This window comes from Melanerpes formicivorus, unplaced genomic scaffold (assembly GCF_026170545.1).
Source record: "Melanerpes formicivorus ecotype bairdi unplaced genomic scaffold, bMelFor1.0.p_v2 SCAF_5, whole genome shotgun sequence".
Taxonomy (NCBI): domain Eukaryota; kingdom Metazoa; phylum Chordata; class Aves; order Piciformes; family Picidae; genus Melanerpes; species Melanerpes formicivorus.
This window is the reverse complement of record NW_027142357.1, coordinates 26,080,511-26,100,271: the sequence shown is the minus strand read 5'-3', so window position 1 is coordinate 26,100,271 and position 19,761 is coordinate 26,080,511. Positions and strand designations below refer to the sequence as shown.

At 43.4% G+C, this 19,761-nt stretch overlaps 1 long non-coding RNA gene across 1 annotated transcript; it reads right to left on the bottom strand.

Moving 5' to 3' along the window:
- Positions 1 to 664: 664 nt before the first annotated feature.
- Positions 665 to 18,354, bottom strand: LOC137441028 (uncharacterized). The gene is made up of 4 exons (XR_010987294.1): positions 18,213 to 18,354; positions 10,055 to 10,279; positions 1,713 to 1,805; positions 665 to 714 (listed from the first exon to the last, which is right to left on the bottom strand). It is a non-coding gene; the product is annotated as an uncharacterized lncRNA (long non-coding RNA).
- Positions 18,355 to 19,761: the final 1,407 nt, after the last annotated feature.

Sequence of the window (19,761 nt, the reverse complement as noted above, 5' to 3'; positions counted from 1 at the left end):
ATTCAGGAGTGAATACCTTGGCAGTCAAATCCATACTACAGTCAGATGTATGACTACGGCTCGTGTAGATACACCTGCCTGGGCTTTGTACAAACTTGGTGAATGTAGCTAGCATTATCTGGAGAAATATAAGCTCAGGAATGACTGTAAAGCAAAAAATAAAAAGATTTAGGAGGAAACCTCAGATAGTAAAATATGTGAGTATCTTGCCTGGATGGTTTTACCCACAGCAGCCAGGTGAGATAGTGTGGAACTTACTGGGTCTACTCAAGGAATCCACAGCCTCTCATTTGCCTGCCATGTAACCCAATATAAGCTCATGTTTAAAAAATACAGAAGGCATGAGTAAATCAAATCATGGTCATGGGGTGGGCTGGTTTTGTAGGCATGAAATGCACAATGGTTTGTCGTTCTCCTTTACAAGTGTGACTGAAACAAGAGATGTGAAGAAAATATTACAGCACTTATCTCTTTTTCAGGTGGAGAAAATTTTATTCAGAATGTTGAGAGTTGGACAAGCTTCAGTGTGATGTTGCGTGCAGTTGCATGGGCGCTTTAGTTTGGGTCAGGAAATTTATGTGCCTCATGCAGGCTTATCTGCTTTTGCACAAGAAAACTTTGGTTTCCATCATAGAGTATCCTCAGGTTAAGGTAAGCAGAAGTGAACTTAGTGCTCTCCATCTACACTGGAACATTTCTGTCTGTGGAGCCAAGCTAGAGGTAGTCAAAAGGAAAACAAGAAGAATGTGGATGATGTGTAGTGTGGCTATTGGCCTCTCTGCACAAACTGTTACATGCTACAGGTCTGCTCTTAGTGTGCTGCTCTACCCAGATGTAGACACAGCCTATGCCAACATTCCTGGTAAGAGCATTGTCTTCTGTCCTTAGAAACATGCCCATGATCTAAAGTTTTGATTTTGATTCCAGATTCCAGTTCCTGGAAATACATCAATCCCAAACTTTTGGTTCAACTGATTTGAGTGACAGTGAAAAGATAGAAAAATTGATTTGGTCATAACTAGACCCAAGATGTTAGACCTAAGTATGAACCCACCACTGACTCTGCATAGCTTCACTACCATTTCTCTTAGTAGTATAAAGGATTTAAGTGATTGGATAATTCAATTCTAAACAAGTATTTATTGCTCCTTGCCTCAGAATTTTATATGATGGGAAATTTCTTTTTTTTTTTTGTCTGATGCTGATCCAAAGCAAGGAAGAAAATGTGTGGCTGTAAGACTTTTCCCAAAGAATCTTCCTGATCCCACCTCTACCTTTAAAATTGCAGAGATAAAAAATGCCCTTTCTTAGCAGCCATGGAAACACCATTATTTAGTACTCAAATAGCAGCTGCTGATGCCCCACTTACAGCAGAAGGATGACGTGTTCATTTGCCTAAAACCTTATGGGTGGTTAGAACATAAACTGGTTTATAAAATATTGACTCACGTTATTTAGGAAACCCCCCAAATTTAGGGAAAAATGTTAGTGATGTCACCCAAGGCTCCTATTTACAAATCAGTTAGCTGCAGAATCACAGAAGCAACCAGGTTGGAAGAGACCTTCAAGATCATCAAGTCCAACCTATCAACCAACCCTATCTAATCAACTAAACCATGGCACTAAGTGCCTCATCCAGTCTTTTCTTAAATTCAAGGAAATATGGAGAGTGAGGAAATGGATGCAAACTCTTCAAGAGAGGAAAGAGTTACCTGATGACGCAGGATTGGACTGGGTCCAAGAGCATTACCAGCAAGAAAAAGAGGCTCTGGCATAGTCTTGTTATCTTTGTTCCAACTTTTGCTCTGAAAACAAAAAAAAGAAAGCATACAGGCTCACGGTTATGTGCAGCATATAAAAGCATTTTCATGTCTGCAAAGCCCTCATTGCAGAACTAAATAATGAAGGCCTTGTGAGCAATCATTTGGTACGTGTTGATAAAAATAGCTGCATGACAGACAAAATAGTTTTTGTTTGGAAACTGGGTAGACCATATGACCAAGTAAGACAGGGCGAGTGATGACAAGGATAGGGCCTCATTATTGTGTTGTATAACTTCATGCAGGATTGCCATTCCCTGTTCTGGAATCTTAGCAAGTCTTCAGCTAAAGAGAACCAGGTTTGGTCAGGTGCATTGGATATTTTTTCTTCTGGGACAGGAAGAAAGAGGATCAAGTCATTGCTGGATATAGTACTCATCCTTACTCAATAAGGTACACTTCACTCCCTGTGCTTGAGTGTTACACGTTCCCTCCCATTCACATCACAATCCATTCTGACAGCCTTATTGCCTTGTTTATAAAAAAGAGAAAAAAAAAAATCTTAAATGCTGTGCTGTGCCCAGATAGTTAAAATATGCCAGCAACGATCTTAAAGTCTACAGAACTACAGCTTAGCTCAGAGAAGAAGGGCAGTGTTAAATCATGCTCTTAGGAAGCAGAATTTCAAAGACTCCTTCTGCCCATCTTAACGCTACACCTGTGGGCTAGAGATTTAATGAACATCTGTCTTGTGACCACATGAATCTGTTCTCCATTTGATTTTCTGATGGGGGAGGTATGTTCTGGCATCTATTCTGATAGTTACTGAGACGAAGAGATAATGCCTAGTGAAATATCTGCTTTCCAGAAATGCCTGGGAGGGTTGAATAAGAGTGAGCATAGACAACAAGTCTACATGGGGAGCCTCCCTTTGATTTTTTTTCTAATGAGCTTTTAGCTTCTGCTCCTACCCAGTTATTTGTGTTCAGCTGCAGTGAAGTCCATGGCCATTAACCAGCCTGTTGCACAAACAAGGATTTATGATTTCCACTGATGTTTTTCATCCTTGGACACATGATTTGTGCTGAGGAACTAATTTGATTCTGACTGGAGATCTGTGCAGTAGTTCAAAGCAGAGATTTTGCTTCTCAGAGACTTCTTTTTCATGGTTATACCTTTGCTCCAGGTTCTAACAGTGCCAGGACTAGGAGCATGGAGGGATATATGTCTATTTTTGATATGTGCCTGTTAATGTTAGTGGTTGTGGATGCTATCAGGGCTACAAGCAGAAATTGGAGAATGGCCAGCCTAATATTTTTGCTGAGTTTTGCCTCTTTCTGTGAGGGGATATTAGCAATTCTAAAATTTAATGTAGTATAATTTAATTAGTTAAAAATAGGAAATTCATCTTGTGACAATAGTCTGATTGAACATAATCTGAAAGCCATTCCTGGATAGAGCTCAAACATAGAACATATGAAATGAGGTTTCACTGCCCACTACCTGCTGGCTGAGGTTCTTTGTTGTTTTGACTTGTGATGGGCACTACAAGACAGCCAGGCAGTTTCATCAGCCCTGGATCCTGGCTCCTTCTCTTGAGTAACTCCGTAAGATACTGTTCCAGCTTACAACTCTGCATACTAGGCTACATAGGGTGTCAGATCAGCTTGCCTGAAGAAGCCCTCTCTCCAGAGGCAGCTGGGCCTTTGCTCTGGGTGCCCACTCGACTTGACAGGAAGATGAATGAGAACATTTGTAAATTTTTGTCTTGTACAATGTATTCCCGGCTTCTTTCCAGCCTTGATTTGGAAACTGGCATGTGACTGGTTCAGCTGAATCTTCCCATGTCTTTCTAACATTCCTTTTCAATTTGGGCATATTGTTCTGCTTGGTGATAGTGGCTCTGATAATTGCATGAGTCAGCCATTTTGCGCAGTTTGGCAATATTCTGATCTATTGTTTTTTCAGATCCTTGGGCAATGTTCTTGATATTTTGGGTCGGAAAGCACTTCTAGGATTTTACAGAGTCCTTCCTGCTCTGCTCTTCCCCCCTACCAATCACTTATCTTGGAGAACTAAAGACGCGCCTGCTAGTATTTAATTTTTTTCTGCATTCACTATCAGCTATTTTCAGTTAGATCTTGTGGACAAGAGGGCACCAAGCTACTGACCACAGCTCATTTCACATTTACCTGCCACATGTGCCATTGTCCTTTTCCTCTTATTTCTCTCTCTTTTTCTTTTCTTTCTTTCCTTCCCTCTTTCTTTCTCTTCCTTCCTTCCTTCCTTCCTTCCTTCCTTCCTTCCTTCCTTCCTTCCTTCCTTCCTTCCTTCCTTCCTTCCTTCCTTCCTTCCTTCCTTCCTTCCTTCCTTCCTTCCTTCCTTCCTTCCTTCCTTCCTTCCTTCCTTCCTTCCTTCCTTCCTTCCTTCCTTCCTTCCTTCCTTCCTTTTTTTTTCTTCCTTCCTTCCTTCCTTCCTTCCTTCCTTCCTTCCTTCCTTCCTTCCTTCCTTCCTTCCTTCCTTCCTTCCTTCCTTCCTTCCTTCCTTCCTTCCTTCCTTCCTTCCTTCCTTCCTTCCTTCCTTCCTTCCTTCCTTCCTTCCTTCCTTCCTTCCTTCCTTCCTTCCTTCCTTCCTTCCTTCCTTCCTTCCCTCCTTCCTTCCTTCCTTCCTTCCTTTCCTTCTTTCCTTTCTTTCTTCTTTCTTTCACATTGTTAGTTTCTTGGGCTTGCAAGTCCTTTTTCATCTCTGCACTATCCCCCCCTCCCAATAGACCACAGAAGCCAGCTGCTCATATAGAGGTGAAAAAATTGCTTGTGACTGTTTAAATGTGTCCTTAATTATTACAGAAGTTCTTCCCTGAACTAAGTTATTTGCAGTTATTAATTTGTGCTATTAAGCTAGCTGTGAAGAAAGGACGGCTTGCTGTTATCTCACATTTGTGTGATTGACACCTTATCTGAATGTAGGTTTTGTCAAGTTTTGTCGTGAGATGAGTGGCACAGCTAATTATACCTGTTTTCACAAGCTTCAATCTCCAGGCTGAGGGATAGTGAGCATATAAAACATGTGTCTTAGCTCTTAGAGATAAATCTTTGGTTTCACAAAAAGTTTGAGCACATGGGTTTGAAATGTGACTTCTGCTAGTGAAACTCACACAACAGGAAGACTCTCTGAGCAATCAACAGTTTTTTGTGCCTATTACACTTAGTAATCCAGAGAGGAGTGGAAGGAGCTGGTCCTCTGGAACATATCCCAGCACAGAGGGAAGAATTATCACAGCAGGAGATGCTGTGTTCTTTCTCTTCCCTCCATGGAGCCTGGAGGACACAGGAAACTGAGGCTGCATTCACCGATGGGAGATCTGAGGGGTCCAGGTCAAATGTGTCCACAGAAACTAAAACAGTATTAGAGATGCAGCCTACAATGGTCACCAAAGAACCTGGGCTAGGGAACTGCTTTGTAGAAGATGACCCAGGTAAATATGCCTTCTTCATTAGACCACACCTAGGACTAGACCAATATGTAAATATATATAGATGTTAGGATCAAACATGTTAGGATTTCTAACATCATAAAAGGCTGCATTTTCTCTGTCTCTACATGCTGGTTTGTCTAATGGCAGGTGTTAACTAATAAGAAGGGTCATTTTCAGTCAATGCTTGGATGAGTCATCAGCACAGCAGGTCGGAGAGCTAAAGGATGTAGACACACAGAAAAACTGAGATAATTTTATAGCCTGTGAAAGCATTTGCCTAGCTGTTCCTGTATAATCAGTAATAGAAGGATAATCAAAGCTTGTTCCTTGGGGCACCAGCTAATGGTACTAATTAGCACACAGAGATGGCTTTGCTGAAAGCATACACTCAGGCATGTGCTAATTAATTAGCTGATTGTTTGGAGAAAGGTGTTCCCCTTGCCTTCTCCTTCTCTTGCAAGATTATGCAATGAGAAGGAGGGAGGACTGAAAACTTGCTCATAAAATAGATGCCACTGTGGAGTAGTCCAGTGTGGTGAGTTTGGGCATCTTCTCCAGGAATGTAAATCTGTTCTGAGGTTTAAAGAGATCCCTCAAACTACTTACCCTACAAAGGGACAAAGGTAGTATTATTAGGTGTTTTGTCTGTTTCTCCTCTAGAAAATGACTGATGTCAAAACCAGCTAAATCCTCCTGTGTGTACTCAGGCTGTAAGCAATGATGCTCAAGTGCTGTTGCAGTCCTGATCTGGGAAGAGAAGTTGCATAGAAAACAATTTCTGCTAGTTTCTATGGTGCAAGAGCATTGCTGTTTGTAGCCAAAGGCAGGCAGTGGTACAGGCTCTTGGCATCACCACAGGCTCTCAGGAAACTTTGAACACAAAAAATCACTCCTTCAGATGGGTTATGGGGCTGGCTGCTTTTCTCAAGCAGGACTCCTTGCAATGAACTCAGATTTGATGAAATCCAATGTCCTGACATTACAGTGACTGCTTTAGCTACAAGAAGCTCAATTCAGACAGAGGCACCGGAGGCTGGCAATGACCAAGTGTTTTCTCTTGTTGGCTTTCTATTTCTAGGAGACTGTTGGATAGGATCCCAAGTGATATATCTAGCTCCATTTCTAGGCTGGTTTGTGTGTGTGTGTGAATGTGACTAGGTAGAAAATATCCCCTCCATTGTTATATGGCAGAGAAGCAAAGAAAGACCAAGTTTAAAAGACCAGGGTAAGGCGGAGTATATTTTTCTTTGAACTCTGTACAAATCCCTTCCTGGCCAGACCTCCATAGTGCTCAACATTCTACCCAATCAAGTCACAGCCAAGTTTTGCAGCTGCATTCAGGATTTCTCACTCCCTTTCCTCTCCCCTGTACTTGCAGAAAAAAGGAGAATCTCTGTTGTGTCCGAAAGCACATGACATACAGGGTGGCTGAACCTACAATGGGAAGATCTCTTAGCAGAACTGCGGTGAGCAACTTCAGCAGCTTCCCTGGGTGACCCATTAAGGCAAAACCTAGTAGTCCAATGCCCTGTGCTTGTTCTACAAACACAATCTGCTCCTCCTGTCACCTGAGCTTGTGCAACTATGCTCATCAGAAGGAGTCATAGCTTTCACATGCGTGTGTCACTTGGTGAGTGCCTGTGGGGCTGACATTTACAGACCTCACACTACCACATGAGGGGAGAGTTGCTCTCAAGGCCTCAGTAATTTAATTAATGGGCCCTATTGTAAAATGAAGGATGTGAAGGTGGCAATGTTACTGGAAAGGAAGATAACTACTATCTCCACCATGACACTGAGGGTGTTAAACAGACCCTTCTACTTCAGGTGATACTCCATCTTCAGGCAGTGGAACAGTCCATATGGCTTCTGCCCGTTTAAAGATGGAACACACATATGAAGTGGAAGATTAAACACAAACCCTTCCATTTTTGGTTTTGCAGGACCTGGAAAAAAAAATCCACTTGTATGTCAAAAGCAGGAAGCTCACATCTCAAATGTCCTCACAAAGTGCTGACGAACATATTTCAGGGTCTTGCATCTGGGCATGTGTGAGTTATCATCTGTGGCACAACTAAAGTGCCTTTCCTTTTCTTATTCATGTTGCGTAGAGACACAACCGCGTCATTCACATAAATCAGACGCAATTAGCCAGAGAGCTCAAATTTACAGCCGTTCTGATAAACCAGACACCTAAGAAATTTTGTGATGGGAAAAGGCTGCACTCTGCAAGAGCACAGCAGGTAACAGTAGCCTTGTGAACGATAGCCCAAAGCCTCAGCTTTCGCCTGGGTACCTGAACATCTCACTGTCCTGAGGGAAACATCTGCGGAGCAATTATTATCTTGGAAAGAGCCATGGGAAAATAAAGCAGTCGGTAACACTTGAAAAGCGTCCCAGATTCCCACTGAAAGGCTTTGTCAGAGCTGTGAACCTTCACTTTATTTAGCTGTATGCATTTTTTTTTCTTTTTTTCTTTTCTCTTTTTTTCTTTTATTTCTTTTTTTTTTTCCGAGTGGGTAGTAAACCAAAAAAGTATCCTGTATGTTGCTGTGGTGGGAAATCTCAGCCGTGATAACATTCAGCTCAAGGCTGTTATCTAGTGGGTTGTAACCTGGGGAATATGGGAATATTTCTCAAAGGAAAAGCAGAGCTTGTCACTTTGTGCTCTTTCAGAGCTTAACTGTTTGTGTCTTGGGAGGTCCCAGATGGATGAGCCACGTAATGCACAGAAGGACGACCACTACTTTTTGCTTACCTGCAGAGGGGCTGGATGTGTTTGCCCCCTCTCCACAGGACCCAAATTTTATGTCACAGACACTCTTCTTTCTTTCTCAAGCTCTATATATGCAAGAGGAAAAGGGGATTGGGACCTTCAGTGTGCACAAAGCTCTGTGCTTCTGCCTCTGCTGACATACACGAACTGGCATGGCAGCCTTTTAAATACTTGCCTAGCACAGCAGGGGAAATGACAAGGCAGCCACTGTGTGTGGTGTTTCGTAACAGGACCGGCTGGATGACACAGGCCCCAGATGGTGCTCCATGCTCTGACACCTCTCCTGCTCCTGGGTCTCATGCAACAGGAAGAGGGTCACAGCTCTGTCTCTGTTAGGCATGGTGAATTGCAGTGGTGGCAGAAAGATGTGGAGGAGGTTTGGGGAACCTGCAGAGATGCACCAAACTGTGGAGAAATCTATGTGCATGGGAGGAAAGATGTGGGGCACACCACCTGCCTGCAAGCAATCCCAAGTGGAAATGGCATGTGAGGCTGGACAACAGTGCTTAGCACTTTCTTTCAAAGACAATTACAAGACTTTGGGCAGGAGAAAGTATCACTATCCCCATTTTCACAGATGGGAAAATCAAAGTACAGGGCAGTGAACCAACTTAGCTAAGGTCACCCAAGGAGGCAGTGGAAGAGCTGGGAATAAAGCGCAGGTTTCATGAATCACTAAACCACACTGCTTCCCCTTAGGGCTATGGATGTATTATAATGGAGCAAGATCCAGATGTGGTTTTTAACTGTCAGTCAGTACTCTGTGTGGTATTACTCTGCCTAAGAAAATATACAAATTTGGGGTCCCTGGAGATTTGACTAGTTCAGAGGATCTTGATTTAGCCTGTTTGGCATAACATTGTTAGGCAGAACAGCACACAAGGGGATGGGGGACAATTCTAAAACACACTGGCTGAACCTCTTCTGCAGTCAGGAGGATGCATAATGATTTGAGAAACATAATCTCTGAAAATGAAGGAGGGAGTAGAGTCAAAGCAAAGGAACCGGACCACATAAGGAGGTAGGAGGAAAACAGATGCTTGGCAACAAATCTGTGATCAGATGTGCTGTTCTAGTGGCAACCAATTCCCTTAGAAAGTTATTACTCTCCAGCTGTTCATCTCTGTTTCCTCCATTCCCTTCCCAACCCACCAGCTCAATTGCTTAACTGCTCCAAAAAGTAATCCAGGCTGTTCTGAGGGAGCTGGGTTTGGAGGTGATTGCAGAGCTGCCTACGCTTGGGCATTCAGCAGAGGTAGTCAACAGTGATGATGAGGAGAAGACAGGGCAAGGATCCAGGGATGTCCAGCTTTACACCCAGCTCTGTCACATCTCAGCAGCTCATCTAACTGCAGTCAGAGAAAGGGATGTTAACGGGGGGGAAAAAAATGCTTTGTATGTAAAACTCTTCATGCTTTGATATTAATAGTAAGCAGTGAGTGGGCCAAAACCCCATAGCTTGAAGCTGTGATTTAAATTGATCTGTGTTCACATTTCTGCCTCCAGGTTTGGGCTGGGGTAGTGGGGAGAATGGAAAAATTGCATCCTTTAATCAAATTTCTTCATTAAAATTGCTCCCCCCACCCCCTGACAAACTGCAGGTGTCTTTCCTTAGCTAAGGATCCTTAGCTAAGAATAATAATGAGCTCCTTAACTTTTGGACTTGGCCTGTGCAATTTGAGAGGTGGCCTATATAATCAGAAAGTTACACTTGAAAGACTTAAAAGCTAGAAATCAAACACTGTCTCTTTCTTACTTCATGTTAAATAAACATCTGTGATTTAAAGTTTAATTTCTAATTTCTGCAGCAGAACTCATGCTTTTGGATATTTGGTCTTAGAAATGCAAATTTCATACCAGCTTAAACTGGAAGTAACATTCTTCTTTTCCCTTTTGAGAGGGTTATGTGATGCTCCTGAGTGATGTTAACAAAACATTATCCCATCTGCACGTCAGGAGGGTATCAGAGACATCTTTGTGTCCTAATGAATAGAATTGTCCATGGATCATGCAGTAAACCTGTGTCAGAAAGAAGAGTCTCACCCTGCTGTGGAGAATTTGTGTTCAAGTCCTAGGTGAAGTGATTCCCGTGGATACTGTGTTTTAAAAGCATTGAAGGGGCTTTTGTGATGAGAAGTGCTGGTCTAACCCACAGATGTTGCAAGGCTCCTGTCTGTGTTGAGGGTCCAAAGTGGCAGAGGGAGTCTGATTTTGGGGAGAAGTAATGCAAATTTGTGGCTTTAACTCTGCAAGGCTCCAATCCAGTCCCTGTAAGAAAAGCAAGACATCAGCTGTCATGTCTACTGATGGCAGCTTGTACTCATTGGATACAGATGAGCCAAAAAACAGCTAAATGTGAACTGAAGGTGAAAAGTGCTACTTCAATATTGGCATTAAACCTTCCTAATGATATATTGATTTTTATTTTTTAAAAAAGGAAAAATATAATCCCCAAAGCTTTCTGTGTGTTTATACTTATTTAAGAAGACCTCCAGAAACCTCCAGGAGGAAATGAATCTTTCACTTCTCTGAAGATAGCAGCAAAAGTCATCTCACCATATTCTGGTTACCTAAAATGTGGGTGGCTTACATAAATGAAACTTGCTCTATAGCTGCTGGAGAGATAGTGGTGGGGAGGAAGTCCATTGGGAGAGGATTTCTGCCAGCCTAACCAAGAAATCCAAAAGAGAGGGGAAGATCTGGCTTCTGTAGTGTCTCCTTCTTCATCAGCTATAGGAGTTTAGATCACCAGTTTAGCACAGAAGCCTAGAATTTAGGTCCAGTGAGCTGAAGCCACAACCAGGTGGACATGTCACAGAGAAGAAAATTACCTGACCAGGAGAAGAAAAATAAGGGCTGAAAAAGGGAAGCAGAGAGAAGCCCCAGAGAAGGTAAAAAGAGATGGAAAGTTGAATAGTTGCAGACAAAAGACAGCACTTCTAAAACAAAGCCAGTTCAGAGGCTGTAATGCAATGTGTCCTTCAATATCAGGTTAGCTGTTCAGTGGCTGGCACTTTGCACCGTGTGAAAAGATCTCAGCTGAAGATCTTTGATAATGTGGCCAGCCGCAGCCTACTTGGGGGCATTATTCCCATCAGCCCAGCAGGCAGTTGTGGGGAGAGGGAGGCAGAGATTTCCCACCACTGACAGGCACTCTTGCTGTCCCCTGCTCCCACTCACACTGAGTCATAATTCCAAAGACACTGCCCTGGGTTCTGAAGAATTCCATAAACTGCTACAGTGTGATACTATGGACAGAATGGAAGTGATGTCCTTCGCCTTGAACCTCACAGAGGGAAACTCTGCCATGGTTAAGGGATCAGGTGGTGCTGGGAGTATGTATCACAGTATCACAGTATCACAGTATCACTTAGGTTGGAAAGGACCTCGAGGATCATCGAGTCCAACCTATCAACACAGACCCCCATGACTAGACCATGGCACCAAGTGCCACATCCAATCTCCTCTTGAATGCCTCCAGGGTCGATGACTCCACCACCTCCCTGGGTAACCCGTTCCAATGACGAATGACTCGCTCGGTGAAGAACTTCCTCCTCACCTTGAGTCTAAACCTCCCCTGGCGCATCTTGAGACTGTGTCCCCTTGTTCTGGTGCTGGTTGCCTGGTCAGGAGAGTGCTGCAAGGATGGAACACACCAAAGGTACACTGGATCAGGGTGATGGAGATGGCACACTCCAGGAGCCAGGTTTTATGGAGAGACTGAAACTGGAAGCTTCTGCATCTTACCTGTCATAACCAGCATCCAGCTGCACATCTCTCCACTGTCCAGATAAACTTATATATTGCAATACATGCAATCTAACAAGCCAGGCCCAGGTATCTACCTTGATCACTAGCCACTGACAGCTGAGGCCCTTACTATAACATCATAACACCTAATGCTTCTGCCACGCTTGTCTGCAGTGCCCTGTAACATTAGTTTGGACTCAGCTCCTCAGCCTGTGGCAATTAGCTTGACTCCCCAGGAAACAGGTGAAGGGATGCTGCATGAGTGTATTAGAGAGGGATGAAAATAGTAAATTAAAGGTACTGTTAAAACTCCGCTCAGATGGTTGCCTGATCACTCTGCTATCCCCTCTGATTTGTCTCAGCAGTAGATGCAGGCCCACGCTTCAATGCTGAGCACTGCTAGTAACAAAGCAAATCCATTACCTTCCTCTTCGCTCAAGAAAATAAAAACTCAAGAATGTGGAGTCCTTCGAAGGGAGAAGAGGGAGCAGCATGATTTCATGGCATGGTGGAAAGGCACTTTATCTTTGCTGAGCTCATGCCTGACCTACCAACATGAGGTTGAATGTGTTGTATGGGATGGTGGCCAGCTGGTGAGCAGCAAGTCCCAAAGAAGACTGTGACCTGCTGGAGGGGGAACCCTGCGCGGTTCCTGCTCTCTCATCTCCCCCAGCGGTGCCGGGTTGTCGGGTGTCATGTGGTGAGACATCTGTTCCTCCAGCCATCCTCCTTGCTCTCCCAGCTAGTTGAATGACCGTCTGCCATCCTTGCCGATGGGATCTAGCTGAGCACATATTTAGATAGAGACTTCAGGAAAGTCCATGTCCTCTTTCAAAACTGCAGATGGGACTCTTAGCTTTGTATAATGAGCTTCAACTCTGTCTGTCTGCTGTAAGATGATGTTATATTGCCAAAGCCGCTTGATTTGCTCTGGTTTTTTTCCCTATCTTCCTCTCTTTTCTCTGCATTCTCCATTCTTCCTTCTACTGTTTTCTATGTCACAGAAATGACTAAGGAAGCAGATTTACATGGTGCTAGATGTTAAGAGGAACCTTATGCTAGGCTGACATGTATACTGTGTCAAGGAGAAATGTGAATGTCTGCATGTTTCAGACCACTCGCACAGGATGGCATCCAGAGCATCATGGGGATAGGAAAGCCTGATGTCTTCAATATTGCAGGAAAAAGAGTCAGCCTTGATCCTCATTCTGGGAAACAGCAGCTGCTGCCAGGATAATTTTATCCTCTTGCTTACACAAGAGAGAAGATCTATTTTACAAACATCCCGTGATCTCCTGGACCCATATATGTGGTCATTCCAGGTCAGAGTTGCATCACTGGAGTGGCAGGTCCATATTCTGACCTGCTTTTTTGCTCTTTTCCAGCAAAGTCCTCCAGCCTTGAATGCCCTGAGCCTACAAACCATACTCTCCTGATTGAGCTAGTAATCATTGCATCCTCTTCCCAGAGTGTCTCTGTGACTTGCAATTTTTTGCCGTCATACTCACTGTACTGACTCACTTAACATAGAAAAACAATTAATCATGGAATAAAAGAGCTGGTTTCTCTGCTTGCAGAATGTAAATCACTAAAGATAAGAAGGAATTCTCATGCTTTTATCAACTTTTGAGCTGAAGTATGTGGCTTTTCCTGGAATTACACTTTGCACTGTCTGCCTGAGTGCAAAGGAAGAGACACAAATTCGTTAAAAAGAGATTTCCCACCTCACTGTCTTTCCACAGCAACTAGCTGCCCTGCTGCACCTGTAATCTGTCCAGTACCTCTGATTAGCTCCCAGAAACACTTCCCTGATAAAAAATTCTCTAATGAAAATCTTCAAAACTATCTTTTCTTTTCTTCTTTTATTTTTTTTTCCCTGAGATGGGGGTGGGGAGGGAGTGGATCAAAGGAGAAGAAAACCTGAAATGTTTCATTTTATAATCAGGCACTTTGCTATTTTCTCATTTGTTTGAAATAACTTTCTAGCTTCACATTTTCTTTTGAAAACATTCAGATGGCAAAAAAAGAAAAAAAAATATAAAATCCCTAAGCCTTTCAGAGGAGCTAAAAATGAAAACTGTTGGCATTTCTGTAGAAGCAAATTGGCTTCAAAAGGAACAGAAAATAGCTTAACATAAAAAAAAATACCCCAAACAACCAACCCCCCCAACCCAAAACCCAAAAAAGCAACCCTTTTTGTTTCAAGAAACTAAATTCCCTTGAAAAAGTATTTTTGTTCAGATTCTTCCAACACCAAAATTTCTCTCTCTCTCTTTCCTTACAATTACCAATCATGCATTTTGCTCTGAATTAATTAATGCACTGGAAGTGCCCTGTAACACAGTCAAAACCAAGAGCACTCCTTGTTACCTCCTGAGGCTGCCCCAAAGCTCTGAGGGTGCCCAGGAGGGTGGCTTTCAAGACACGTTTTTATTTGGTTAGCAACGGTCACTTGGCATCAGTGCAATCAAAGTATTCTCATGTTTAACAATGAGCTTTGAACACTGACAATCGGTGGGTTAATCATTATGGAAATACTGACTGATTCTTGAGTCAAATGTCAGGTGGTGCCAAAAAGCCAGAGCCCAGGGACAAAGTATGAGGAGATTCAGCTCTGACTAATGCTGCAGATAAAATAGCTGTTACACAAAAATGTGTCTTCCAGCACAACGCTTGGGTCACAGCAACATCTGAACCACAAAGTTCACCATGCTGCCCCGTGAAAAACAGCAAATCCGAGTTGAGCTGTAGTCTGGGGTTCTCAAAGCTTTCAATGGGGGACAACTTATACTCCTGCTAACAAACTGCCCAGGCTTCTTGGCATTATTTATAGTGAGATGAGAGGAAAACAAAAAAGAGTGAGGAAATAAAGGGTTTCAGAATTAGCCATGAATGAACTTAGAAACTAGAAATTAGAGGAGGGTTTCTAAGCAGGAGAAGGGAGGAGATCTGGAACATGTCCACCATGGGTATAACACTGGTAGGTAAAACCCAGTATCAGGTTTTAAGATGGTTGTCATCAATGAATGACAGAAATGGCTGTGAGAGCAGGAGCCAGGCCTCTTGACTTAGCTCTCCCTTTCTGTAGTCCTGTTTATTGAGGGCCGAAGAACCAAAAATAGAGGCAATGCCCATAGCAGCCAATGCTTGTAGTCCCTCCCCAAAGTATTTAGAATGAATACTGCCATCTTCAATGATGACCAGGGATTTTGAAGGTTTCCAATTTTGCTGCAGCAACAAAAGTGTGGCTTCGCACAGGATAGTCCCATCTCAGCAGCAGTGATTTGGATACACCACTAGGCCCTGTAGAAAGTCTTGGTTCATCAGTCAGCTGATGCCCACAGATATTTTCCCTTAATTAGCCCTTTTAGCCTGGCCTAGGGCAGCAGAGGATGGAACATAGCATTTTTTGGGAGGTGGGGAAGAAAATGTAGAGGGCAAAGAAGTTTCAAATATTATTTTCCTGAGCTTAATGCTGGAATCAAATGTATGAATCTTAAAGGATAGGGAAAACAATACTCAAAAAGCAGTCAGGCACGTGTTTCTGATCTTGTGGGACCATTTGTATCTATTGTGCACCAGCATTAACAATGGCATTCTTGTCATCTAATTTTTGACTTGACTTCTAACTCTGGGGCAATTCAAATGATTGTTTTGTTTCAAACTCCTGGCCATGGCAGGAAAGAGTGGCCACTGCTTAAAGGATGATTGCAATGCATAGCTGGGATGGAGCTTGGGTGTGCTGCGACAGTACATGGAAAGAGGCTGACAGCTCTGGATGGCATTGAATCCTGTCATAGAGAGCATTCTTGGAGAGACTAATCTCCTGCCCTTCAGCAGAGAAGGATCCTAAATGGCCGGTGAAGACTAGATGCTAAATTTTTAAATAGAGAAAGGGCAGTGCGCTGAATCCCTTCTGAATAGAATATGGTCATTAGCACTTCATTAAAATCGCCTAGCGTCTTGCAAATGCAAACAATAAAATCCTTCTGGGAGTGTCAATCTCCCCTTTCTCTTTAAATGCAGCTGTATTTTTTTTTAGTACTGGAGACTTCTCAGTAGTCTGCTTGCTTCTCCTTCCCTTCACAGCTACTGCTGTTCCCCAGCTGGATATGAGCAAGAGGTTTGCTTTCTGTGCTCTAACAAGGAGTGGCACATCCTCACCTTGACCTCTATAAGGCTTTAACACTTAGGACCCATGAAAAGCAAATCATTCTTCATATTCTGACTCTTCTTCAGTAGTTCAGGAAGGACTACAGCTTATGGCCACACAAAGGATAGTGTCATCTAAGAGAAAGATGGGTATTAACAGCATCTAAGAGAAAGATGGGTATTAACGGTTTGTGCCATTAGCCATAAGGCACCTAAAGTGGAAGCTGAGAAACAGGATTTGATGTGCTGGAACATGTCCAGAGAAGGGCCACAAGGATGATCAGAAGGCTGGAGCAACTCTCCTGTGAGGACACGCTGAGAGAGTTGGGGTTCAGTTTGGAGAAGTCTCCAAGTAGACCTTATTGTGGTCTTCCAATATCTGAAGGGGGCCTACAAGAAAGTTAGTGACTTTTCAGGGTGTCAGGTAGCAATAGGACTATGGGGAATGGATCCAAGCTCAAGGAGGGTAGATTTAAATTAGATAGCTGTAAGAAGCTCTTCACCATAAGGGTGGTGAGACACTGGAACAGGTTACTCAGGGAAGTGGTGGAAGCCCCATGCCTGGATATTCTTAAAACCAGGCTGGATGTGGCTCTGGGCAACCTGATCCAGTGTGAGGTGTCCCTGCCCATGGCAGGGAGGTTGGAACTAGATGATCCTTGAGGTCCCTTCCAACTCTGACAATTCTGTGATTCTGTGACTAGGTCTCTGGGAGTCATGTGGAGCCCAAGAGTATCAGGTTAATGCTGGCTTCAGTGTTTGCAGGACATCTGATCTGTCTTGGTAGAGTGGGATGCTGTTATCCAGCTCGAAGTCAGGGGTCTGGGCAAACTATGGTGAGAAATACCAAGCCAGGAATAAATAAATAAATTGGCTAGTTGCTTTTACTGTCTGTTCAAGCTATTGAACCACAAGGGAAAACAGAAGGACTGTGACAGCAATAATATCCCTTTTATATACAGGCAGTTCTGCAACTACAAAATCTGTTACATGGTGTTCCCCTTTCCAATTTGGATTTCTCCTTGCATCAAACTTCAAATGGGTAACTTTCCCTTAGACAGGATTTTCTGCACAGCAAATCTGGGCAGAACTACCATAATCAGACCAATCCTAAAGAAAGAGTGATCTCATGTTGCAGATGATTAGAAGAGCTCATTTTGTTAACTTTTGTGAAATGAAGGCTGAAAAGGGTAGGACTGGCTGACACAATACATCAGGGGCCTAAATATTGGGGAGGAAAAAGATATTTAACTGAAGTACAATGTTGGCACAATGACTGGGTACAGGCTGCCCATAAATGCATCTAGACAATGGGAACAGGCAGAAAACAACAATACAAAAGCGAGAAAGAAAAAGAAATCAAGCAATTTTCAGATTATAAAGCCATAGCAATGTTGCTGAAAAAGGCCTTAGGGACCTGCTCATTTCAGGCCCGTTAACCTTTGGTAATATGACAACCACTCCTAAAAGAGAAAAGCCAGTCCATTTTGTCACTGTGGCCACAATAGTTTTCATTCACAGCTTACTAAAAGGCAAACTGTCCCTGGCATATTCCTTTTATTATTTTGACCATTTTGATTGTGTGTTTACAAATGAGTGTGTGAAATATTAAAATTACTACTTTGCAATCCTTTCACTGCCCTTCCATCTGACAGTCCTTCATGCATAGTTGGGTGAGAAACAGCACTTTAATGGAATCCTCTGCCCCAAAGCCCTGTCATAAGCAACTGAAATATCCCTCATATTTGATGTGCTCACGGGAGAGGTTGTTAGGATGTGGTTGCTGCTAATAGCAGGACTCAGATTTTATGATTTCTCCTAGTACCAGGCATGGAGGAAGACTTGAAGGAATGTGAGACTTATGAGTGCAATGATGGTAGTGACTGTGAAATTTCAGCCAGCCCCACTATCAAGCAAAAGAAGTGTGAGATGATAGACAGGGAGGCCAGGGAAGTTTCCCTGGAGTAGACTAAGCTGGCTGTTAGGAGCCTTATGGAAGACCCATGCCAGACCCCCAGGAAGGTGACAGCTGACCCCAAAGGATCAGGGTCTCTGGGGCAGCAGGTAAGGTTGAGGTGAACACAACCCCCACTTTCTCTCATTTCCAGGCAACAGAAAGCAGTAGCTAAACCCAACTCTGACTCCCAGTCCCAGCTCTGCTGCTCCCCATCCCCACGCTTCTCCCTCAGGACCATGACAGAAATGTTGTTTCCCCATGCTGCTGAGAAGTCTTGAGCCCCTGCTTGGGTGCTTTGGCTCTCTGTGACCTTCCCTGTGCCTCTCTCCTCCTTCCACTTACTTGTCTTATCTGTTTAGTGGTCATCCTCTTCCGAAGCTGGGACTGGTTTTGACAGTGGTTGAAAAGAGTGCCCAATAACAATCAAGTCCTCCACCCACTTGGAGACTGGAGATTTTGCTTTCCTGCAAAAAAATAGCAGAAGTCGCTTTCTTTGGCTGCACATCTCTGCCTCTGCACAGGAACCTGTGTCACCAGTGGCTCTCCAGACTGGGGTGAGCTAAAGTGTCAAGTCCTTATATTTCAAATATCCACATATGAATTCTTTCCACAGGCTGTGAAAATACCCCTGAAATGCTCTTCTGGGGCTTAGAGCATTACTGTTCCAGTCTACACTGTCATTTTGTTCCCTGGGTAGTAGAGAAATTGGGAGTGGAGAATGCCAGATCTGGCTTTACTTTGGCCATACAAATGTATTACTGAGTAGTGAAAAGTCAGGGAAAAGCATAAATCTCGCTGCTGTGCTTCAGTGCTCTGTGAGTTTTTCAAGTCCCTCTGGAATCCAGAGGCAGTTTTCAGTTTGGAAGCCTAAATGTGCTTTACTGACAGGGCCAAATCCAATCTTAACACAAGGCCATGGAAGTCAGGGGGGTTTCATTAGGAATGCATTAGGAATTACATCTCTGCTTTAGGGGCTATATATTAGGCAAGTTTCCGAGCCAACCAGCCTTTATAAAATGTCAGAAGTAATAAAGAACAAGCTTTGTACCAGTGTGTTTTCACTCCTCACCCTGAGATTATCAGATCACCGCAAACAACAAATCATTCCTGCGAGACAACAGTGTTTTGCTCTGCTCTGCTGTCTGACATGGTGTATCTCAAAACTCCTGCAGATAGTTCCTGGAACTTTATCATATTCACCTCCAAGTTATCAAAGTGATATTTTCTACATTTCACCAAACAGCAAATGGAGCATAGTACCGAACTGTATGTGTTCATGGCATTGCACTCCCAGAGCCTGCTTGCTTCTGCACAATGTTAGGGTCTGAATATTCCATAGAAAACTTAAGTCCAAATTGTAGGTGAAGAAATACACTGGGGATTTATACTGCTGCACCCCATCAAATTCTGCATGCAACAAGTGGGTGTGTGTACTTTAAAATGTATGCATACTTAATTTACTTATTCGAGATCATACCGATAGCTCTTGCAAAGCCTGAAAGAAGGAGTATGAAAGTGTCCTACCACATCTTCCTCTACTAAAGAAGCAGAAAGCCAGGCTGGGCAGCCTCTGGGATTTGCGGAGCATTTTCCTGTTCAAGCTGAGCTGCACTGCTTTTGCAGCTGTCCCCATTGCTCTCTTCCTTCTTCCTTCTTGCACCAGTTGTGACCAGCTCCTGGCCCTGCTGAGGTTGGGACCCTGAAGAACTACAGCAGAGACATCAAATCCTATTCAAGGTTCCTGCAAAGTTGCTGTAACTCAGACATTCCAACTATTTTAAATTTAAACCACGTCTTTAGAAAGCATGTCTCTCTTGTAACATTCTTCTCATTGCACCTGTGTGCACAGGCTTGGCTTTCCAAACAACAACTCCACTGAGGAGCTAGCTTT